Genomic DNA, 25,087 nt, shown 5'->3' with positions numbered 1-25,087 from the left:
ACCATTGGTCCATCAGTATTGTCTACTCAGACTGGCAGCAGCTCTCCAGGGTCTCAGGCAGGGGTCTTTCACATCACCTACTTGCCTAGTTCCTTTAACTGGAGATGTCAGGGATTGAACCTGGGACCTTCTGCATGCCAAGCAAAGGCTCTACCACTGAGCCACAGCCCCTCCTCAGTTTGTACACCGAGGGCCAAACTAGACGTTATGGTGTCCACAGGTCTGTCTTGTGGACGATGATGCATTTTAGAAGTGAACTTGGGCCGTTTAAAAATGCCCCGGTGGGACCAAGTGATCTTGCCCCCCTCCACACTTCTTTCAAGGGGCAAAACAGCCCCCCAAAGCTGTTTCAGCACTTGAAGACTGCCTGCTTCCACCGCACTGTGGGGCCAATCAGGATTGGGCCCTCATGGCATTTTTTTCATGGTCCGAGTTCACCTCTAAATTGGACCTGTGGGTGCCATAATGTCTGGGGGGCATACAGCCTGCCCCCCCCCCTTGGTCACAAAGGACCCCAGATTGAAATCGAAAAGAGAACCTGCTACCTACACTGGGGCATTTGGGATATCGCACGTTAGACAACACTGGACAGGTCAAGCGGCTGACAAGCCAACCCCAATCTTGCTGACCTTCCAAAGGCAGCCGGAGCTGCTCCCGTTCCCTCATTCCTTCTGCCTTTGCTAGATTCATCTGTCTCCTCTGCTGCTGTTATTCTGGTGCTTGTTCAAGGTCTTGTCTAGTTAAATGTATTGCATTTTTATTACTTTTGTTAGGATGTAAAATTGTAGCAGATATTTGCCTTGGAAGCGCCTTTTGGCTGATCTTTTTATGTGGGAAAGCGGCCTGTAATGATTCCTACTCCACAGCGGCTGTCGCCTCTCTTCTGAACCAATTGGTATTTAAGTCGCACTTTGAAGGACCAGAACCTCCCGACTGCTTGCAACAGCCCTGCATGGTAGGCCGGCCTCATGCTCGATCCCTGGAGTGCCGTCTGGGGTCAGGGTAGGGTTGCCAGATCCCTCTAGGCAACCAGTGGGAGGTTTTAGGGGCTGAGCCTGAGGAAGGTGGGGTTTGGGGAGGGGAGGGACTTCAATGCCATAGAGTCCAATTGCCAAAGCGGCCGTTTTCTCCAGGTGAACTGATCTGTATCAGCTGGAGATCCGTTGTAATAGCAGGAGATCTCCAGCTAGTACCTGGAGGTTGGGGGGGGGGGAGAGAAAAACGGCACCTCTGTACTTGTACCAAAAGGTTTAGAAAAACAGTACAGGAAACTGTATATACACAAAGTGCAAATATTTATAAGCTACTGAGGTGAAACATAGACCATATACGTGACATATATACAACACAATTATATACAATATGTACAGTTCACACAAAAAATGTAGAGAAATTTCCAAAGGTCTCAGCTGAGTACCACAAATATATAGAGGAAGTTCCAAAGGTCTCAACTGAGTACCAAATGAATGCTAATATTGTAATCCTTGTGTAAAGTTCATATAGAGCCACAATCATCGATGGATACGGCCGTTTCAGATCCACAGCAGCTGGAGGTTGGCAACCCTAGGTCAGTGTTGCCTGAGGCCGTCAAGAGAGCTCAAAGGCAAAGGTGAGATTCAGACCAGGAGATCAGAGAAGCAGCTAACTAAAAACCTCACATAGGGTTGCCAACTCTAGGTTGTGAAATTCCTGGAGATTTAAGGGTAGAGCCTGGGGAGGGCAGGGTTTGGGGATGGGAGGGACCTCAATGCAGTATAATATGCATACAGTACACCCTCCAAAGCAACCATTTTCTCCCGGGGAACTGATCTCTGCAGTCTGGAGATCAGTTGTCATTCCAGGAAGTGTCCCGGTCCCACCCGGAGGCTGGCAACCCTACAGGAAACCACCTCCCATTGCACTCCGAGCTCTCCACGGGGCTTCCCGTTTGGCTGAGCCGCTCTCTTCCATCCTCAGTCAGCCGCCAGGCTTTCCTCTCAAGGGGACCCACCCCATGCCGGGCCCTCCCGCCACCGGCTCTGCCATTGTGCTCCATCCCTCCGTCCTGGAAGCTCCGGAGTGGGAACAATGAGAGATTCAAAACAGATAAAAGGAAGTATTTTTTCACACAACGCAGAGTTAAATTGTGGAACTCCCTGCCCCAGGATGTGGTGATGGCTGCCAGCTTGGAGGGCTTTAAGAGGGGAGTGGACATATTCATGGAGGAGAGGGGTATTCATGGCTGTTAGTTAGAATGGATACTAGTCATGCTGCATACCTATTCTCTCTAGTATCAGAGGAGCATGCCTATTATTTTGGGTGCTGTGGAACACAGGCAGGATGGTGCTGCTGCAGTCGTCTTGTTAGTGGCTTCCTAGAGGCCCCTGGTTGGCCACTGTGTGAGCAGACTGCTGGACTTGATGGGCCTTGGTCTGATCCAGCAGGGCCTTTCTTATGTTCTTAATGTGCTGGCCCATCCCCTGCAGATGTGGCTCCCCTCTGGAGTTTTCCATCGCACCAATTAGGATGCAGCTGCAGCAAGCAGGGTCAGGCCTGAGATCAATGGGCCCACTCTCCCTCCCAGGGTGAAATGTTAACAGCCAATTAACCTTCAAGGGATAAGTGAGCAGCAGGCCGGTCTAGCTGCCTGCACCTGCAGAGCTCCCTCCTGCACACACCAAAGACCCCCGAGGGGAGGAGGGAGGGGAGGAAAGTCTCCACCCCCACCCCACTCTGGCATCTACCTCAGCCCTCCCCACTGCCCATGGGAGCCTGGAAACCCCACAAGGGCGGGGACTGTAGCGGTTCACTTTAATGCTTGGGCAGACCCCCTAATTCGTCCGTACCACCAGAGGGAATAAAGAATGTGGCTTTATTTAGAAGACGTACAAGCTGCCTCTCCGGGAAACTACTCAGAAGAAGAGTTGGTTTTTATACCCCATTTTCTTCTACCTTTTTAAAAAGGTGAATCAAAGCAGTTCACAATCGCCTTCCCTTCCTCTCCCCACAACAGACGCCTTGTGAGGTAGGTGGTGCTGAGAGAGCTCTAAGAGAGCTGTGACTAGCCCAAGGTCACCCAGCTGGCTTCATGTGGAGGACCGGGGAATCAAATCCGGTTCTCCAGATTAGCCTCCGCCGCTCATGTGGAGGAGTGGGGAATCAAACCTGGTTCTCCAGATCAGAGTCCACCACTCTTAACCACTACATAATGCTGGTTCTCACCACGTTGGCCCTGCTACCTTTTTAAGGACCTGCTACCCAAATCCCACATTCTCCTTGCTCTTTTCTGGCTTGAAGCTGCTGACTGCAACAGCGTAGCTATAAACATGAGGCTTCTGCTCACAATCAGGGAGTTGTTCACATAATAATGAGTGTCCATAAAGCACTTCCAGAGTTTAAATCTATACTTGCTACACTGCCCCGAATGAGGTGAAATTTGGACCTTGGATCTCAGAGCACTATGCAAAAGACCACCTCCCAATGTAGGCTCTGGGGGAGGATGGATTCCCGGAGGGGGGGGGGAGCAGAGTAAGATCATGCCTGCTAGTCCATTCCTACACCCGTGCATGTTAGGCATAACTTATGAATAGCTCCTGTGCATGTGCAAAATGCTCAGACTCTGTAAGTGCGATTAGGGCATTGCCAGGGTTCCAGGACATTAGTTGGCTGGAAGGTGCAGTGAGACCTAAGAACCTCTTGCATCAGAAAGGCACCACAATAGCAAAATGGATGTGCAGGATCCTACCCGACGTTCACAAGGGTTGCAGCGACAGCCAGCATGATGCTGCCCTCTCTCCCAAAGCACATCCCAAAGCTCTCCGCATAACTTGTGAACAGCCAGATCTTACCAGTACTTTCTCCCCCACAAATTTAGGGGGGTCATGGCTCAGTGGTAGAGCATCTGCTTGGCATGCAGAAGGTCCCAGGTTCTATCCCCGGCAGCATCTCCAGTTAAAGGGACTAGGCAGCTAGGTGATGTAAAAGACCTCCGCCTGAGACCCTGGAGAGCCGCTGCCAGTCTGAATAGACAATACTGACTTTGATGGACCAAAGGTCTGTTTCAGTCAAAGGCAGCTTCATGTGTTCAGGTGTTCAAATCTTCCTTCACAATTAGATGAAGCCAGGAGTTTGCAAACAAACGTGTGGATGTTGCGTTCCACCAAAGCACACCTTCCATTCATTGGGGGGGGGGTGTCTTTTGCATGTGTTAATTAATGGCTGATGGGCAAAACTGACATGCATCTCAGTCAGATTCAGCCCCACTCTAACCCAGCTTGCAACTCACATGGAAACAGAATCATGTTTCCATTCACACAGCGGCGCACACACCAAGAATGTAACAGTGGGAAAAGCATGGGCTCTCCAGAGGTTTGTGACAGGTTGCCTTTGAGACGAAGCAGAATGCACGGTGCAGTCATTGTTAGCATTTTGATGCGCACCCACACACCATGCTCCTCTTTCCAGTCGACTGTTTGCAAGGGAGATGGCGCATGACCTCAACTCCTCCAGCCCGAGCGTGACTGGCAATGCCACCCTGTTGCCTACTCTAATATCCTGCCCACTGTTTACTCCCACGGCCTGCTTGCAGTGATTAGCATCAAGACCCTACACAGCCAGGAGATTTGCAGGTACCCCTTCATCTAGGCTGAGAGCACGGAGGAGAAATAAAGGATGTACAAGAAGTGAAATGAAAGCTCTGTCGCTCAGGTGCAGAGCCTCTGTTTCTTGAGTAGGGCCCCCATGGCCCTGACAAAATAGCCCTGAAGGCCAGACACAGAGGGTTGCCAACCTCCAGGTACTAACTGGACACACACACCGCTATTACAACTGACCTATGGGCGAAAGAGATCAGTTCCCCTGGAGAAAATGGCCACTTTGGCAATTGAACTCTATGGCATTGAAGCTCCTCCCCTCCCCAAACCCCCCCTCCTCAGGCTCCACCCCCAAAACCTCCTGCCGGTAGCGAAGAGCAACCTGGCAACCCTACACACACCACACAGGGACCCCGGCTGGCTTTCTTCGTGCTACACAGTGGTTCTCCTGTGCATCTTTCCCCTCAACGGATTCATAGAATCATAGAGTTGGAAGGGACCACCAGGGTCATCTAGTCCAATTCCCTGCGCAATGCAAGAAATTCCAAACTACCTCCCCACCCCACCCCCAGTGACCCCCCACTCCATGCCCAGAAGATGCCCAAGATGCCCTCCTTCTCATGAACTGCCTAAGGTCATAGAATCAGCATGGCTGACAGATGGCCATCTAGCCTCTGCTTAAAAAACCTCCAGGGAAGGAGAGCTCACCACCTCCCGAGGAAGCCTGTTCCACTGAGGAACCGCTCTGACGGTTAGAAAATTCTTCCTAATGTGTAGACTGATTCTGGCATCCAGAGTCAGTTCTTGGGAGAAGCTGCGTCTCTGTCTCTCGGCGTCCTTTGCAAACAAGTGGCCCCGCCATTGCTCTGTTCTCAGCTGCCTTTTTGTCAGCCCCCCCCCCTGCCCCGCACGCTGACAACCCGGGGCGTGGACTCCTCTGCTCTGCCATGTGTGTCACTTCCAGCCTGCCAGCGTGAATCAAACTCTCCGATGAGGCCCCCGCCACGGCCCTTTCTTCTGATATCACTCATGCAATTGCCACGCTGCATTGTGACAATGGGGTGTAATTAAGGTGTCAGTGTATCATTTCGCCTTTTCAGGATGAAGAACAGGAGACAGGAGGGAAGATGCGGCGTCTTCGTTAATGAAGAAGGCGAGTGGAGGAGAGGAATAACAAAAAAAAACGGGGGGAAAGTTATAGAAAAGGAAAAGACAAGGGGGTGGGGTCGTTTGCTCAGTGCGAACATTGCCGTCAGCAGCACAGATCCGTCCACAGAGCAAAAGACCCCAAAACAAGTGGAAGTCAAAAATAATCTGGATTTTCCTGCTCGTTCCCATCTCCCTTCTTGTGCCACTAATCTGTATCATCATATTTAGAAGAAGAGTTGGTTTTTATATGCCGACTTTCTCTACCACTTAAGGGAGACTCAAACCAGCTTACAATCACCTTCCCCTCCCCACAACAGACACCCTGTGAGGTAGGTGAGGCTGAGAGAGCTCGAAGAGAGCTGTGACTAGCCCAAGGTCACCCAGCTGGCTTCACGTGTGTGGGAGTGGGGAAACAAATCCAGTTCACCAGATTAGCCTCCGCCGCTCATGTGGAAGAGCGGGGAATCGAACCCGGTTATCCAGATCAGAGTCCACCGCTCCAAACCACCACTCTTAACCTCTACACCACACTGGCATTTATACAGTGCTTGTGCATGTCCTAGGGATGCCAGTCTCCAGGTGGGACCAGGGGATCCCCCAGAATTACTGCAGACTACAGAGATCAGCTCCCCTGGAGAAAATGGCTCCTCTGGAGGGTGGGCTCTATGGTATTATTCCCTGCTGAGGTCCCTCCCCAGGCTCCACCCCACAAATCTCTCGGTATTTCTCATCCCTGAGCTGGCAACCCTAGCTACTATCAGAATCAGATCAGTCCTCTGAAGCCAATCGATCAGGGTAGTTTCAGAAATTGGTTGCGGTATTTTAGTGCCCGTGAGATGAATTTTGCCACTGTTTCTGGAACCCCCTTGTCTGACCCTGAAAGGAGGTTTAAGTAGGGTTGGCGGCACTTGAGAAAGTATAACATACATAAATAAAGAAAAGTAGAATGTGAGGAGAGTGTGAAAGTGCTGATATACATGATCTCAGTAGGCTAGGCTAGCATTATCATTTTCACTTCATAAATTGAGAGGCTGAGAGACATGACCTGCCCTTAGGGTTGCCAACCTCCAGGTACTAGCTGGAGATCTCCCGCTATTACAACTGATCTCCAGCCGATAGAGATCCCTTCACCTGGAGAAAACGGCCGCTTTGGCAATGGGACTCTATGGCATTGAAGCCCCTCCCCTCTCCAAACCCCACCCTCCTCAGGCTCCACCCCAAAAACCTCCCACCGGTGGCGAAGAAGGACCTGGCAACCCCGCCTGCCCTCTCCCACCTTGTCATGAGTCAGCCTGCAGAGACCTCCTCTGACGAAGAGGAACTAGAAGCCAGAACAGAGGGACATCCTCAGGCAGATGTCCCACAGGAACAACCACAGGGCCTACAGCCTGCCAGAATAGAGGATCAGCCAAAGTCAGGAGATGACTCACCATGCCTGCAGCCTGCCAGCTCAAGGACTCCAGTTGGACCTGACACCTTGCAACATGCAGGGTCTCCAGAGGCCTCGCCAAGGCCACTGGAGCAGAGAAGAAAACAGGTCCGTCTGGCAATGCAGCAGAGACGGCAGAGTGCTAGACTGAAGGCTTTACAGAGGAACCTCCCCAGTAGCAGTGATGAGGAAGAGCAGGGCTGAAGCACCACCTGTGAACTCAGCCTCATCAGCATCAGCTGGCTCTGCTACAGCAGCAGGGGAAGGGATTTAAGCCATCAGTTAGGCTGGGCTGTTGTGCAAGCAACTTGTCACCAACCTCCTTGAGTACCTGCCTTGTTTCCCTGCTATCCTTTGGATTCCTGGTATCCTGACTTCTTGGACTGGCTCTGACTAACACCTTGGACTTCCCTTGCCTGTACTGATATCTCGGACTCTGCCTTCACTGTGAATGACCTTGGACTGTTCCCCAGACTACGCTTACAGCTTACAGCCCTCGCTCCTCGCCTGCACCACGACACACCTCATCCTTTTCGCCATCCAACAGCCCGGGTAATCTCCTCCTCCTCCTTTTGAAACCACCTCCACTGTGGAGGCTGTAAGCATCTTGGGGCAGGGGGCATTTTTTTTCCTGCAGCCACGCACAACTATCTCTTATGAGGTACAGACAAGACAGCTGTTGCTACGGCCGCCAGAGCAACAGAAGTGCCAAATGGGTAAGGCCGTACACAATCACACGTGCTTCGGAGTTGCACAGAACACTTCTTCTGGCCATATGTGAACATGAAATCGCTAGCTCTCATTACTTCTGCCAGATGTCCAGAGGCTTCGGGGGGTGGGGGGTGGCGGCCATTTTTTGGCAACAGGGGCCCAGATTGTTGCGCTAATAAAACATCATTTAATCAAACCAAATGGGCGGGCGTGACATTGCCCGTTAATGAAAGTTTCAGACCTACTAACTTGTGGCAAGGACAAGAGGTGACACACCGTCCTTCCCTGGCGCGGCCGACGCTTCCCCCCTCGCTCTGTGCACAGACTGGAGGCAGGGCATTTGGGGGCCGCAGCCTCCATCAGGGCCGCAGGCTTGAGGGCCCGGCTTGTGGGTAATTGCTAATCTGCGTTTTTTAATTATCTTGTTTGAATGGTCTCCCTCCCCTTTCACCTTTCCTTTAATGAAATCACAGGTGAGGGAGACCTCCGACAGAATTAATGTGACAGCTTGGAAGAGCGAGGCGCGCTCCGGTGCCTGGAGGGCCGGAACAATGCGGCCCTCATGCAAATGCCCCCTCCATCATGCTGAAGAGGCTTAATGGGGCTCGTTGGAGAGGCTGGCGCGCACGGCAATGTTTAGCGTTCCAGGGGGAGTCAATCAGCGCCTCGTTAGCCGGGCCGGGCGGCGCATGAGCTCTGCCTGCAGGAAACAAGGGCCAGCCAGGACCATTCCCACACAGCCCCACTGTTCACTGCAGAGGTGCACCAGCCATGTGCGTGCGTGCGTGGAGTGCCGTCAAGTTGCTTATGGCAACCCTACGAATTAATGTCCTCCAAAACGTCCTCGTGTTCACACAGCCTTGCTCAGGTCTTGCCAGGGCCGGTGCTACCATTAAGCAAACTAGGCGGTCGCCATGGGCGCAGACCTCAGAGGGGCGCAGAACTGGCCTGAGGGGCACAGTTCTAAACCGATTCGTTTCTTGGGGGGAAAAACGCAACTGACAATTTATATTATTTGCTTTAAGTACCACAACAGTGCTATGGAATATAATTAATTATAACGTCTTATACAAAGTTTTGTGCTTTTTTCTACAAGACATCAGTTTTTGAAAATTGGTTGGCAATGAGAGGGGGGCACAAGTAATTAGCCTAGCCGAGGGCGCAAAAATGACTGGCACCGGTGCTGGGCCTTGCAAACGGAGGGCTGTGACTTCCTTGATTGAGTCCGTCCATCCCATACACGGGTCTGACCAGAAACTCTTCTCCCTCATCCCAGTTGAATGGTGGTCATGGTTATTTGGAAGTGGGAGAAATTGATTCTGGAAAGAAATCAGTTCACCTTGAGGAAATGGTCTCTTTGGCAATTGGACTCTGTGGCACTGAAGTCCCTCCCCTCCCCAAACCTCGCCCTCCTTAGTCTCTGCCCCAAAAACCTCCTGCCAGTGCCAAAGAGGGACCTGGCAACCCTACCGATGCGTTCTGTTCATAGCGGCACCACGAGCTTTCTGCTGATGTGAGAAACTCAAGGATGCCCACCCCAGTGAGTCTAGATCCCCGGGCATCCCTTGTTACTAGCGTAATCAAAATAGCTTCATCAGATCAGACCAAAGGTCCACCTGGGCCGGCCAGAGACCTCTCGGAGACTCACAGGCGAGGCACGAAGGGAACTTTAATGTGGCTCAAAGCCTCTTCAGAACCCACATCGGGTTGGGACTGCGAGGAGTTAATTAGCATCTTAGCACCTTTCTGAATTATTTAGTGCTCTGTTTTGATGTGTTTCCCTCCTAATTAGCCTTTATTAATGAAAGACGACCTCCTCTCCCTTTTGGGTCACCTGCCTTTGTGCCACAATCTGTCATCTTCAGGGGAGCCGCAAGGAGGCGGGGGCAGTGGGGTGTGGAGAGCCTGTTTCCGGGGGTCAGGGGGATATCTGGCTCAGGAAGGTGGGGGGGCTGCAGTTTGCTTGCTTCCTTTCAAGGCGTTAGGGCTCAGACTGCTTTGGGGGTGGTTGGACTTGCCTCCTGATCTCCTGACCTCGCAGTCCCAGCCTGATGTTTGAAGATGGAATGTGGTCAGAAGTAAAACGAAGAAACTCTGTACATGTTTGGAAAGGCCATTATCATCAGCATCATAACATTGCTTTGAGCCTCTCTTTGAAAACAGGATTCAGCTGCATAGCATGGTTTACAGCAGGCCCTGGCGATATTCTGTACTGCAATTTTTATACAGCCAAACGCTTCCTCCAAGGAGCTCAGAGTGAGAATTGTGGGTCTCAGCCGATGGAGATCAGTTTATCTGGAGAAAATGGCTGCTTTGGCAATTGGACTCTATGGCATTGAAGTCCCTCCCCTCCCAAACCCTGCCCTCCTCAGGCTCCGCCCCAAAAACCTCCCATTGGTGGCAAAGGGGGACCTGGCAACCCTAATGAAGGTTCACTATAAGTCGGCGGCAACTTGACTGCACTTTCCATCACTTCCAAGGAAATCCTCACTGCCTGTGAGGCTGACCTTCAAAAGCCCAGGAGCAGGGTGTGTTTGTGTGTCTGTGTCAGAGAAGCCCGTGCTTTCCAAAAGGCACGTCCCCCCCCCCCAATCTCTTGACTGCAGCCAGGTCCCTGGTTCTCCTCTTCTGAAAGCCTGCTTGCAAATCGCTTAATGGATACCTCCTTGCAGGTCCCTGCCGTTTTTTTGCCTCTGGATAATGATTGTGTGCCTTGAATCACAATTGCAGTAAATAAATCCTATTAAGAAGGACATTTTCCTCCAGCGTGCGCGCTCATTACAATGTGCCAAAACCTCTGGCTCCTGGGATCCCGGCTCTAATGAGGCCAGGATGTATGTGTAGCTGGAAAATTAATGCTTATACAAGTTAATTTGTTTTTATTAGTGTGCAGCATGGCTGGCTGGCAGGAGGGGCGGCTGAAGCTCGGTGGACTTGCTGCCGGAGGGAAGGGGGAGCTGGCGAAGGAAGATCTTGGGGTCAGGGGTGGCTGGGAGGGGTCATCCCCAAGACCCAAACTGCTAGTGGCCGCCATCCCATGCTTCAGCTGATCTGACCAGAAACCTGTGTCTTGTCCTGTGGGGTGTGAAGAGCCAGGGCCCCTCCCAATTCGGCCATGCTCTGCCTCCATCTGAGCTCTGCCCCAAACTGCATCGCTCTACTTTTGCTTTAGCACTACCAGTGCTTTTCAGGGAATCCATATTTTTGATATGAGAACTTGGATACCATCAAAGAGTCAGTGTGGTGTACTGATCAGTGTGCGACTATAACTGGGGAGACTTGGGTGGCCAGTCAACTAGGTCTCTGTAGGGTTACCAGGTTTCTCTTCGCCACCGGGGGACCCCAAATTGCTGTGCTCACCGCTGCCAGAGCTTGCAAATATACATGGGGTAAGGATGTCCCTTGCTAGTCTTCTACCTTGACCTGCATCGACTGGAAGGAGGCGCCATTCATGGCCTTTTACCCTGGTTGTTGTCTGAAGGCCCACCAATGGGAGGGTTTTCATATATTGCTCGCAGTTACTCTGGTTAAAGCAGCGCTTTGCAAAGGTTCCTCAGATCCATAATGGCAGAGAGGCTTCCACAAAAGAGGCGAGGCCCACCCACCCCGTATCTCCTACAACGTGCAGCCACCCAGAAGCTTTGGTGTGTCCTACGTCACCCTCTTAGTTACAATGGTCTTGAAAACCTGGCCGGAGCCGAGGTGTTAGCCTGGAATCCTCTCCAGCAGACAGAGTTTCCTCGGCAGACATGTCTCTGTGGAGAGGGCTCTCTGTTGGAAGAGTGCTTCAAAAACATGGGTTTGGACTCCTTATATCTTGCCTGGTTCTCTGCTCTCTGTTGGTTTTTGTTGTAGTGGATGAAAACTGGGGTTACTGTCTCACCGCCGCTTTGAATTTTCACTGCTGCATCTGTTTGCTTTTTTATGCTGCTCGTTTTTATTCTGCTTGGTTGACTTTTATTTGTTTTTAGTGTTTTCATGGACTCTTGAGTGAAGAAACACAGTGCCGCCAGGGGCCACAAAAAGCTGGAGGAGAGCACCAGGTGGTTTTCTTGGAACTCCCAGCAGTCCGTCTGGCCTTTTGGGAATTCATCGTGGGGGACCCTCTTGCTTCTGGATCAGGCATTCAGCTCTTCTCTCTCCATCACATCTGCTCTCTCAACAACAGTGCCCTCTTCCACCTGATTTGTACCTCAGGTTTTTTAAAAACAACCAGTGCTCCCTGTTAGATATCAGTGCTGAATTGATAAAGCCACCCTTAGTCATAGTCACAAGTTGAAATGCATTAGAAAATGTAAACATTTACAACCACACCAGAGGAGACCGCTCAACTCTCTTCCCTAGATTACAATAACTGTGACCATCCTGTAGTAGTAGTAGTTGTAGTAATAATAATACACAAAATTCAGCCAGAGGCAGAGCTTCCAGTCAAACATGCTGACATGTGATTAGAACTGGTCCCCTAATTCCTGTTTTGCTTTTAACTTGTTAAAAAGCACATTTAGGCATGTTCATTAAGGATTCCCTTCTTTCTTCTTCTCTAAATTTCTCATTTCTGTTTTAAATAATGCAATCTCTCAGCACTTAAGATGTTGCTGATGGAAGAGCTTTGAAGATCTGCGAACTGCTGATGTAACTGAATAAAAAGAATATCAACGAGAAAAGGGAGCGTGTTCCCACTCTCAGCACAGATATAGACAGAGGCAGAGAGAATGCTGGTCCGCAAAGTAATCCTAAATCCTATGTAGGGTGAGCAACAACCACCCAGGAGAAGAAAGGCCCCGTTAAAGGGTGGGTGAGGGTCATCAGATAGACATTATTATATACTCTTGAGACTCCTTAAAAGGTAGAGAAAAAGTGAGGTATAAAAACCAATTCTTCTTTTCTTCCTCTAGTTTTTAATCATTTTGTGCTTGTCTACGTTACTTTGTAATTAGCCTAAGTGGGCAGAACAGGTTTTCTTGCGTGTTCTCTGCAGCACCGGGGGTTTTAGACTCTCAAAACAAATGTTATTCTTATATTTTCTTCATTGTCATTTAATCCCCCTCTTTTATTTATTTGTTAGAATCGCTGGTAGTGTTGTGATTTTTCTCTTTCTGAAATTTACCTGAAAAATAAAAACCATTTTTTCAGCAAGGCTGAGAGTGGAGTGCGGGGCCTTCTTCTCTCTGGCCTAGTTCACCTGCTAGGCAATCTGCAAAGGCCCACTCGGCAGGGCAGTCGCCAGCTGTAGGCTCATCTTCTCCACTGAGCACGTCAAGAGGGCTTTTTCTCCCCACCACTTCTGGCTGCTGGGTAACAGGGGATGCTTTGCAGGCTGACGGGAGCGCCAGCACCTCTTCACTCTGGTCTCCACTTTCACTAAAGCACCGTCTCCGCATTTCTCTTCCAAGTCATTTGCTCTTCCGAACTCACCGAGGCTTCACAATTACGGTGCTTTGCATCAATATTAATGGCGATATTAATTTTACTTAAGTGCTTCTTTCCACCTCAGAAAACACAATTATTCTCCAGAGGCAGCTGGGTTAAAAACAAGAAGCTAACTCCTCCGTGGCGGGGCAGAGAACGGCTGTGCCAAAGAGAGCAAACAAGTGGGTGGGGTGGGCTGAAGTCAGACCTGGGGCTGAGGGGGATGCCGGTGCCCACAGGGAGGAAAATGCAGGGAGTGGGGAGTCTGGAACCGTCATCTATGGTTGAATGGCAGAAGGAAGAAGAAGAGTTGGTTTTTATATGCCGACTTTCTCTTTCACTTAAGGAAGAATCAAACCAGCTTACAATCACCTTCCCTTCCCCTCTCCACAACAGACACCCTGTGAGGTAGGTGGGGCAGACAGAGTGTGACTAGCCCAAGGTCACCCGGCTGGCTTAATGCAAAGGAGTGGGGAAACAAACCCAGTTCAGCAGATCAGAGTCCACCGCTCCAAACCACTACACCACGCTGGCTCCCCAGGCTCCATCCCCAAACCTCCCGGAGTTTCCCAACCTGGATCTGGCAACCCTACCCCCCCACATCCTCACCGGTGGCCAGGGGGGATCTGGCAACCCTACTGGGGAGAGAGACCCATCGGTCTTGCAGATACCCTTTCAGGATCCACGCACACTGATACTGCAGCATACAGTAGCAGCAGCCCTGAGTGGAAAGGCCCTGCCAGTGAGTGTTTTTAGCGGCAAGATTTCATGTTGCAATTACCATCTTTGTTAACGGCAGCCGGCGAGAAGAGGAGGACAGAAGAGTGAGCCCGCCCCGGCTAACCGCAAGGTGGAAACTGCAATTAGACAGGAGAGTGGACGCCCGCCAAAAACCTCCCGACACGTTTCCCTCTATTACCGGAGCGTCCTGGGAGAGGAGCTTGCTTGAGGGCCAATTAGCCTTTTAATAAGGGGGCGAGGGAAAGAACAGCCAGAGCCGGGCCCTGCGAAGAGCAGACGGCCAGGACAGCAAAGCGAAGCGAAGCCTGGAAGAGAGTCCAAATCCCCACCACAACGAAAGCCTTTGTGGACTCAGGGCTGGCCCAACACAATTGTAACATGTACGGCTCCATAAGTGCAGAAAGAAGTCTGGACGGGGGGATGCTGTGGGGGGGGGTTATCTGCAGCAGTTTTTTAGGGTTGCCAATTCTGAGCTGGGAAATTCCTGGAGATTTGGGGGCAGAGCCTGGGAGGGTGGAATTTGGGGAGAGACCCCAGCAGAGATGCGATGCCAGAGAGTCCACCCTCCAAAGCTGCCACTTCCTTCAGGGGAACTGATCTCCGTAGACTGGAGACCAGCTGTAATTCCTGGAGGTTGGCAACCCTATCATTTGGATGGAGTTTGGATTGTTCCCCTATTTCAGTGGAAGAAGAAAGAATGGGAATTGACTGCCAGCTCCAGGTACGGAAATACCTGGAGATTTGGGGGGTGGAGCCTGAGGAGGGCAGGGATTGGGGAGGGACCTCAGAGGGCTATAAATGCCAGGGTCCACCAAAGCAGCCCTTTTCTCCAGATGACCTGATCTCTGTTGCCTGTGGATCAGTTGTAAAAGTGGGAGATCTCCAGCCACCCCGTGGAGGTTGGCAACCCTAGAATTGACTGAACAAAGATTCCCAGAGAACATGCTGTAAACCTCCACCACAGCAACAGAGTTAAGAGCGGTGGTTTGGAGCGGTAGAGTCTTAATCTGGAGAACCGGGTTTGATTCCCCCACTCCTCCACATGAGCGGTGGACTGGTTTGTTTTCTCACTCCTACAGATGAAGCCAGCTGGGTGACCTTGGGCTAGTCACAGCTCTCTTAGAGCTCTCTCAGCCCCACCTACCTCACAGGGTGTCTGTTGTGGGGGGGGGGGCGGGGAAGGGAAGGTGATTGTAAGCCGTTTGAATCTCCCTTAAGTGGTAGAGAAAGTCGGCATATCAAAACCAACTCCTCTTCTTCTTAAGCGGAGGGCCAGTGGACACAGCCAGTGGTCAAGGGCAGACCTTTGCCCTGTGCCCGAGAGATCCACTTCCTGGCCTTCTGTCTTTTTAAACATTGGAACATCCAGCCAGACAAAGAGTCCTGGTGGACTCAGCTCCTCCTGCTGATGGTGCTTGCTGTCAACGGCACAGAAGCACGCCAGGGGCATTTTTTTTCAGGTCAGTTGGCAACCCAATCAGAAGACGGACGCAGCTGATAAAACCCCTTGCGTAGCTCCCAGTCATTTCTGTGGGGCTGGCACGGGAGAACGGCCCAGTGGGTAGGGCACCGGCCCTAGACAAAGAAACTCTGTCTACTGCAAGCGGCTCTCACTCTTGCTTCGCACCTCCATGTTGTTACCACTAAAAAAAATTTTAAAGGCTCCGAAAGAGAGAGCTAAAAAGGAATGTGATAGTTGTTCTTGTCTAATTGCAACATTAGGGACATTATATTTCACACCTCCTCTGCTCAGTTGTCAACCTACTACATAATGCTCGGCTCTCATGTTTGCAACGTTCGACGGAGTGCTAACAGGGGTTTTCCATTACATAACCAACTGCCATACAAATCAGGAGCGCTAGTTGGAGTGGGGAGTGGGGGCACAATCTCCCTGTGGCAGTCCCTAAGCAGTGGGGGGGGGGGGAGCTTCGTGGGGTTTTTCCAATAACACATAAACAGACGTTGAAGCTGCTCTTTTTCCTCCCCTGGATGTGCCATTCCTTGATCTTGTTAGACAGGATAGCTAAGTGGAGCCTCCATGTACAAAGGCCCTATACCTCCGAATACCAGGTGACTGGAGGTCTGACGGGGGGAACTGTCACCTTCCTGCTCTGTTGGTGAGGGTACTTGCGGGCACTGTTGGAAGCAGGTTTGACTCAGGAAGCCAATTTTTATAACTCCTACTGAGACCATGTAGTAAAAAAGTTCCTGCTCATTACATTACGTAAAGCAGGGTTCCCTGACGTGGTATCCATGGGTGTCATATGGGGCCTGTTGAGCTTTTCAGAAAGTTGGTGGGGCCATTGTAAGTCAGGGCTTGTTACTAACTTCCCTCATTCATGTGAAAGGGGTTTCCACCGGAGGATCAGGAGCGGGGTGTGGTGGTTAAGACCGGTGGACTCTAATCTGGAGAGCCGGGTTTGATTCCCCGCTCCTCCACATGCAGCCTGCTGGGTGACCTTGGGCCAGTCACAGTTCTCTCTGAACTCTCTCAGCTCCATCTGCCTCACAAGGTGCTTGCAGTGGGTAGGGGAAGGGAAGGTGATTGTAAGCTGGTTTGAGACTCCTTTCGGTAGAGAAAAAGTGGGGTATAAAAACCAACTCTTCTTTTTTTGCTCACCACCACCTCTTCTCCAAATTCCAAAGGCGCCCGGCCTCTGATGTTGAGTCTACACATGAAGCTGCCTTCTACTGAATCAGACCCCCTTTGGTCCATCAAAGTCAGTATTGTCTACTCAGACCGGCAGCGGCTCTCCAGGGTCTCAGGCAGGGGTCTTTCACATCGCCTACTTGCCTGGTCCCTTTAACTGGAGATGCCGGGGATTGAACCTGGGACCTTCTGCATGCCAAGCAGAGGCTCTACCACTGAGCCACAGTCCCTCCCCTAATATGTAATAGTAGACTTAACCAGCGGGCCTCTCCTAGCTCCTAGAGAAGGTGGACCCTGCAGGCTACGTAGGACAGATGCTGCCAGGGGGCTTGGGTTCAGCTTTCACATGGCCGGCATTCAAGGCCAGTCTGAGAGAGCGCAGGGTGCCCTGCTCCCGTTGCCCTGCGTTCGAATTCTGGGACGGCACAAGACCCCGTACAACACCATTCCTTCCACGCCTGGCTCCCTGACACTCTGTAATCCGCCACACTTGGCTTAGCACAGCGAAAAATAAACTCGCTTATGAAAAATCCAATCTGTTGGTTTTGGAAGGACACGCTTGGCGGTGGCAGCCGGCTCGTCATTTGTCTCGGGAAGCAAAGTGTCAGGCCCAGATACAGAGGCGGCTTTATCTCAGAGGGAGCGCAGCGGCCATGCGCGCCCCCCTCCCCCGAGACACACTGTGGCAACCCACCAGCAGCCCAAGAGCCCGCTGGAGTGTGAATTGTCTGATAGCCACAGTGCGGGATGGTCCTCTAGACTCGGTAGGGCAGGGACAAGGAGCAGAGGGCCGGCGATGGTGGAAACCCAGTCGGCAAATCCCAAAGTAAAAAAAAGTCACTGGGGGGGGCAAGGGATTAAGGGGATGGGGGGGGAGCAGCTGATCCGTGGAGCCACAGTTTGCCCCAGGGCAGAATGCTCAGACTTTGCCAGGAGGAAAGGCAGGGCGAAAACACATGGGAGGTTTTGCCTTGGATTTGCCACTCTCTAGATGCACATTTTCCCCACCTGAATTCCGAAAACTCTATATGGGGGCTTAGTTTTGAGAATTTGGCTGGGGGAAATGTGCATTTAGAGAGCAGCAAATCCAAGGCAAAACCTCCCATGTGTTTTTGCCCGCAAAGACATCACTGCTGGATGGGTTAGCACTGGTGGTGGTGGGGGTGTCTATCAAGCCAGCAGCCTGTTGCAAGAACAGATGCCAATTTGAGAGCCAGCGTGGTGCAGTGGTTAAGAGCGGTGGTTTGGAGTGGTGGAGTCTGATCTGGAGAACTGGGTTCCATTCCCCACTCATCCACCTGAGCGGCGGATGCTAATCTGGTGAGCCGGGTTGGTTTCCCCACTCCTCCACATGAAGCCAGCTGGGTGACCAGTTCTGTTAGAGCTCTCTCAGCCCCACCTATCTCACAGGGTGTCTGTTGTGGAGAGGGGAATGGAAAGTTATTGTGAGCCGGTTTGATTCTCCCTTAAGTAGTGGAGAAAGTCAGCATATAAAAACCTCCTCCTCTTCTTCTTCCTCAATACTGAGGCAATCTCAGGATCCCAGGAGGCAAGCAGTATGCAGGAGCGGGCACAGCAGCTCTATCCCATATAAAACACCCGAATATTCTAGCCCTTATGGTGGGAAAGAGATATACAAGTCGCCGCAGACAAAATATCAGGACCCAGGAAATTAACCCAATAAACTGGTCCATACGTGGGTCCTGCAATCACTCTCTTGTTGCCCCTCCCGTGACTAGTCAGAATGAACTGTTCAAAACAACAAAAACAATTTTCCAGAATAGGAAACTGTAAGCAAATGTGTTCAGCTTGCATAACTTATGCAGCTCAGCACAGAACTGAGTGCAGAATTATCGGTGTCTTTTGACGGAGGGGCAGTGGCTCAGTGGGGGAGCATCTGCTCTGCACATGGAAGGTCCTGTAGAAGGTTCAACTCCCGGTTTCTCCAGTTTCAAAAAGGATCACGCCGTAGGTGATGGGGAAGGCTTCTTTACTGGAGACCCTGGAGAGCTGCTGCCAGTCAGAGCAGAAAAGACTGGCCCGGATAGATGAAGGGTCTCAGCAGAAGGCAGCTTCATTTTGGAAGGGCCGCGGCTCAGTGGCAGAACATCGGCTAGGCATGCAGAAGGGCCCAGGTTCAATCTGCAGCAGCATTTTCAGTTTAAAGAATCAGACAGCAGGTGATGTGAAAACCATTCCCGAGGCTCTGGAGAGCCACGGCCTCTCAGGGGTGGCGTGGATGATCTGGAGAAACCAATGTGCTGACTCACTTGCACACACAACTGACCACATTTCTCTTCCCCAGTCCATGGGGCCCGGATCATTCACCACTTACACCCCATAAACGTTGTTTCGCAGGGGGTCTTTGGGTAACGTCCTCTCAGGCACTACATTGGCCTAGACTGAAAAAGAAGAAGAGTTGGTTTTTATATGCCGACTTTCTCTACCACTTAAGGGAGACTCAAACTGGCTTACAATCACCTTCCCCTCCCCACAACAGACACCCTGTGAGATAGGTGGGGCTGAGAGAGCTCTAAGAGAGCTGTGACTAGTCCAAGGTCACCCAGCTGGCTTCATGTGTAGGAGTGGGGAAACAAATCCAGTTCACCAGATTAGAGTCCACCGCTCATGTGTAGGAGTGGGGAAACAAATCCAGTTCTCCAGATCAGACTCCACCACTCCAAACCACCGCTCTTAACCACGACACCACGCTGACTGAAATCTTACAACCGGGAAAGATTTTTCAGAGAGCTTTAGTTAAAACAAGGACACCCCCTTTTAAAATGCGTTCCTCTTTTGCATGTGGGAGGTAGAGAGGGGAGGCCAAGGTCTGGGATTCTGCCAGATATAAATGACCTCTTAGTTTTCTTTTAATGGTTTCCTGCGTGTATCTTCAATCCCACCTCTTCCAGCTTTGCAGAGCCCCCACCCCAAAGGCTCCCCTTCACAGCTGCGTTTAGAAAGCTCGGCTGTTTATATCGCTGTCTTTTATCTCTTCTAAATAACATTTCTTTGCTAATCTACTAAGATCCATCTGTTCTAATGTAAATTGATCACAATGACAGTCCAGGTAAATATGCCATTTCAGCTGGCATTAACCCAGATTCTGCTCTCAACTGAGGCGCTGGAATGCCTGCCTGGTCAAATAAACAAAAGGGGGAAATGGGAGGCAGGGGCACAAGCTCCCTCCGTTCTTTACTGGTTAATCCCTACAATTTTGGAACTGTAAATGAACTGCGGTGGGACCTCCCCTGCACAGACCTTATCGTAAGGACATAAGAAGTACCGAAGGCCTTCTCTGAAAGCCTTAGCAAAGCTCCTTTGCAGGGCTGAAATACGAGAATTATCCCCTGCTGTTCATCCCCAGCGTCTGATGTTCACCAGATACACTGCATCAACACATGGAGGATCTATCAAAGAAAGAAACATCCTCTTCTGTTAGTAGTCAGCAGGACACCCCAAGTAGGGTTGCTTGCCGACTAATGCCATAGAGTCCACCCTCCAAAGCAGCCATTTTCTCCAGAGGGACTGATCTCTGTCATCTGGAGTCTCCTGATTTCTGGTCTCTTTGAAGCAAAAAAAAAAAAAAATGACCATGAACTCCCTATAACGCCCCCCTCCCCAGTCACTCCCTCCTTCAGCAAAACAGAACCAACTGAGATCAAACTCTCCTGGAGCCCAGGCCCTTACTTCGGTCCTTGAAGACTGTGGCATAAACAAATTTATCTATTATATCTATGTTGATGTCCCCAGTGCCTTCTCATCCCAGAGTCAAATTAAATCTGAGAGGTGGGAGATAATTAAAACCCAGCCGTTTGTCACCGATTGCAGCTAAACGGTGGGTGTCCCGATTCTTAGGTCTTTGCCAGCAAGGAACGAGATGGGGACAGAGCTCTAAAGGAAGCAGTTGCCCAAATACACTCTTTATTGCCCAAGCAGGACCATAAGCATTCCCAACTGGATGGGATGGCAACTAAAGCCCGCAGTCCTTGTTCCTCTGCCCTATCATAGAATCACAGAGTTGGAAGGGACGACCAGGGTCATCTAGCCCAACCCCCTGCACAAGGCAGGAAATTCACAACTACCTCCCCCCACACACACACCCAGTGACCCCTACTCCATGTCCAGAAGATGGCCAAGATGCCCTCCCTCTAATGATCTGCCTAAGGTCACAGAATCAGCATTGCTGACAGATGGCCATCCAGCCTCTGCTTAAAAACCTCCAGGGAAGGAGACCTTGCCACCTCCCGAGGAAGCCTGTTCCACTGAGGAACCGCTCAAACTGCTAGAAAATTCTTCCTAATATCTAGATGGAAACTCTTTTGATTTAATTTCAACCCGTTGGTTCTGGTCCGACCTTCTGGGGCAGCAGAAAACAACTTGGCGCCCTCCTCTCTATGACAGCCCTTCAAGTACTTGAAGATGGTCATCATACCCCCTCTCAGTCTTCTCCTCTGCAGGCTAAACATCCCCAGCTCCTTCAATCCTGCCCTCCTGGACAGGCTATGCTGCTGGCCCTGCGATCGTGAGCATTTCCTATTTCAGCAGAGCGAAGCTTGGAAGCTGAAATACCAGCTGGCTATTAATACGCTCGCAAGCAGGGTGCCCTGGACTAGCTAATGTGCTTGCCGCACCAAAAGCTGTCAGAAGCTCTTAGGGGGAGAAGTGCAGAGAAGCGAAAAGAGCGTGGCTTTTACGCCGACCTCTCCTGACCTTTCGCGCTCTTTGCCCTTTCCCATGTCTTCCTCCCAAATGCCATGGAGCACCTCGCCCTGCCAGATTAAATGTCATTAAAAGGTGCCGCCTGCGGTTCTCGGTCGAGCCAGGTGGATTCAGAGGGCAGCAGTTTGCACGGACACGGCGGAAGGACCCAAGCAAGATTCCAGCTCTTGTGGATTCCAATTGCGAACCCACCACGCCCACAAAAATTCGCAGGATTCAACAGACTTGCAATGCAACAATTAGTGTTCAGAAAGAGCAAACAGCCTCAGCACCACATCAGTTCCGCAGAAACAGAAGTCAAAGGTAAGAAATGAAACCATAAGTTGTAACCCGCAGAAACATTCTGCTAGTAGTGGCACTTTCCCCTGGTGCAAAAAAAAACCTTCCTTGGGGGGGAAGGACCACCCTTAGTGGAATGGATCTGTGAGATCCAACCCAGTGTCTAAGAATCTCTCGCTCATTTGGAGTGATCTTGGGTGCAGCTGGCACAGAATCATAGAGTTGGAAGGGACCACCAGGGTCATCTAGTCCAACCCCCTAGACAATGCAGGAAATTCACAACTACCACCCCCACCCCCAGTGACACCCCTACTCTATGCCCAGAAGACGGCAAAACAAACCCCCGAAAAACTCCTCCAGGATCCCTGGCCAGTTTGGCCTGGTGGGAAATTGTGTCCTGTCCCCAAAGCATCTCTGGGTGATCATCCTCACCTCTTCATCGTAGTGACTGCCCACCACCGCTTTCTGGCCTCCGGGATTGACCCCTGTGGTTGCTTCTGCAAAGCCTGTTGCTCGGTGGACCCATTCAAGCTGTCAGCTCCTCAGAGCTAAAGAACCGCCATGCAGGAGAGGATCAAAGTTGGCCCAGCCCCAGCCTCCCGATTCCAGTAACAGCTGGCCAGATGCCACCAGGAAATCTACAAGGATGGCAACAGACCTCTCCACTTGCTTAGTCCAACATCTGCTATTCAGAAATATACTGCCTCTGAACATGCAGGCTCCATTTAACCAACAGCCACTGACAAACCTCTCGTCCTCCATGAATTTACACAATCCTTTCTAAGTCCTCTAAGTGAGGAGCCCTGACCTGGATGACCCAGGGAAGCTAAGAAGGGTCCAGCCCTGGTTATTATTTGGATGGGAGAACACCAAGGAACTCCACGGCTGCTACGCAGAGGCAGGCAATGGCAAACCACCTCTGTCCGCCTCTTGCTTTGAAAACCTTATGGGGTTGCCATAAGTTGGTTGCGACGTGACAGCCCGTTCCACCACCACCAAGTGAGGAGTCATCACCATACCTTGGGGCAGGGAATTCTGTAAATCAGAGTGTATCCACACTGCACAACTGAAGTATTCCTCTTCTGCAGCTGACAGCGTGAGGAAATGCAACTGAGGTTCCATGCAGCAGTTAATAGTGTGCAAAAGGCACCATAAAAACCCAGCAAGGCCTACTGTAGGCTTACTCAGAAGTCAGATCAGTTCAGCAAAGGCCCCACTTTTCCCAGCGGTCTTCTTTGTGTTCCTCTGTTGACTACGTCTTGCTCTCTGTGGCCACCACAGCATTCGTGAATCAATTAGTATCCGTTCTTGTCTGGAAGAGAAGGGATTAAGGCTCCATTTTGACTCTGCAAAGCCACTGCTCATGTTACGTTCGCTACAATTTTGCAATAGTGCAATGATCATAAATAAATTAAGGAAACAAGAGTGCCTCGGACTGCAATGTGAAAAGCGGCACAGAAGCACTTTCTCCCCATTACCCACTTCACTGATTTATAAATTTCCTGGCCAGCCACCAGAGGACAGGAAGTAATTAAGATGGAAGCAGAAGGAAAGGATTAAAATTTAAAGGGCCCCCAAGAAGTCTCCTTAGCGCACTGACTGTGTGTGTGTTAAGCCCTGTCAAGTCGCTTCTGACTTATAGCGATCCTATGAATTAACGGCCTCCAAAATATCCTATCATTAACAGCTTTGCTCAGGTCTTGCAAACGGAGGAAGGCCGGGGCTTCCTTGACTGAGTCCATCCATTTCATGTCGGGGCCTTCCTCTTTTCCTGCCGCCTTCAACTTTTCTTAGCAATATTGTCTTTTTCTGTGAGTCTTGTCTTCTCATAACGCGACCAAAGTACGATGGCCTCAGTTTGTTCATTTTAGCTTCTAGGGACAGTTCAGGCTTGATTTGATCTAGAACCCACTGATTTGTCTTTTTGGTGGTCCACGGTATTGGCTGCCTTCACCTGGATGGCCCAGGCTAGCCCAATCTTGTCAGATCTCAGAAGCTAAGCAGGGTCGATCCTGGTTAGTATTTGGGTGGGGTAGACCACCAAGGAATTCCAGGGTAGCTATGCAGAGGCATGCAACAGCAAACCACTTCTGTTAGTCTCTTGGGGTTGCCATAAATTGGCAGTGACTTGACGGCACTTTACACGCACACAAGGTATTCATAAAACTGCACACAATAGGAAACCTGGTGCTGCATGTGCTTTAAAAAACATCTACCCAAATCAGGTCTTTAAAAAGTTAGGATGATGATGAGGAAAACACTGGAATAGACTGGATTCCTGACTAAATGGCTAGTGTTGAGGTCCCCTTTAGAGGGGCCCCCTCGGCTCCAACCTGTGCAAAGGAGCACATTCTTCTGTCAGAGCCAAACCTGCCACTTTTGGGTGGGCATCAACGTTAGGCTTGGGGAGGGAGCTCAGCAGGGGGGCGATCCCGCAGAGCCCCCCCCCCTCCAAAATGGTGGACTGATATCTGCTGCTCCTGGCTCCTCTCCCGGAGGGTGGCAAGCCAAGGAGGCGCCCTGCTCTTAAGGGCACGTTCACACCGCCCAAATAACGCACTTTCAATCCCCTTTCAGTGCACTTTGAAGGTGGATTCTACTGTGTGAACTGGCAAAATCCACTTGCAAACGATTGTTAAGGTACACTGAAAGTGGACTGAAAGTGCATCATTTGGGCTGCGTGAAAGTGCCCAAGCCACGAGGCGCATCGCCAGCCACGCCTGTGCAGGAGTGTGCAGGCACGGGCCGTTCTTCCACCAGGCCAGCCTGGTGTAGTGGTTAAGAGCAGTGGAGCCTGATCTGGAGAACCGGGTTTGATTCCCCACTCCTCCACATGAAGCCTGCTGGGTGACCTTGGGCTAGTCACAGCTCTCTTGGAGCTCTCTCAGCCTCACCTATCTCATAAGCTGTCTGTTGTGGGACAATAAACAATAAAACTTGAATGAAGCCAAGTCTTCAAAAACAATCAAATAAGAAATCAATACTTAAAATGTAACAAAACTCACCCAAAGAAAAGTTCCGCTGATCTGCAGAGTTCTGTATTTTAAAAGGGAAAGAAAAGAGGATCAGTTCACCTCTGCGCTTCATAGACATGGAGAGGTGGGTGAGAAGCAGCAGTGCGGACAAGGAAGAAGCTGGGCCATAACCCCTCCACATAGAATATAACAGTAAAGGTTTCTTTGTCCTGACCTGGATGGCCTAGGGTAGCCTGATCTCATCATATCTCGGAAGCTGAGCAGGGTCGGTCCTGGTCAGTATTTGGATGGGAGACCAGCAAGGGATGCCAGGATCACAACGCAGAGGCAGGCAAGGGCAAAACCACATCTCTTGCCTTGAACACCCCATGAGGGGTCACCATAATCGGCTCAACTTGACGACACACAAAAAAAGATTTTGTAGTAAGTGCAGTAATTACATTTCCCAACG

Source organism: Euleptes europaea, chromosome 13 (assembly GCF_029931775.1).
Source record: "Euleptes europaea isolate rEulEur1 chromosome 13, rEulEur1.hap1, whole genome shotgun sequence".
Classification (NCBI taxonomy): Eukaryota; Metazoa; Chordata; class Lepidosauria; order Squamata; family Sphaerodactylidae; genus Euleptes; species Euleptes europaea.
Note: the sequence above shows the minus strand (reverse complement) of the source record.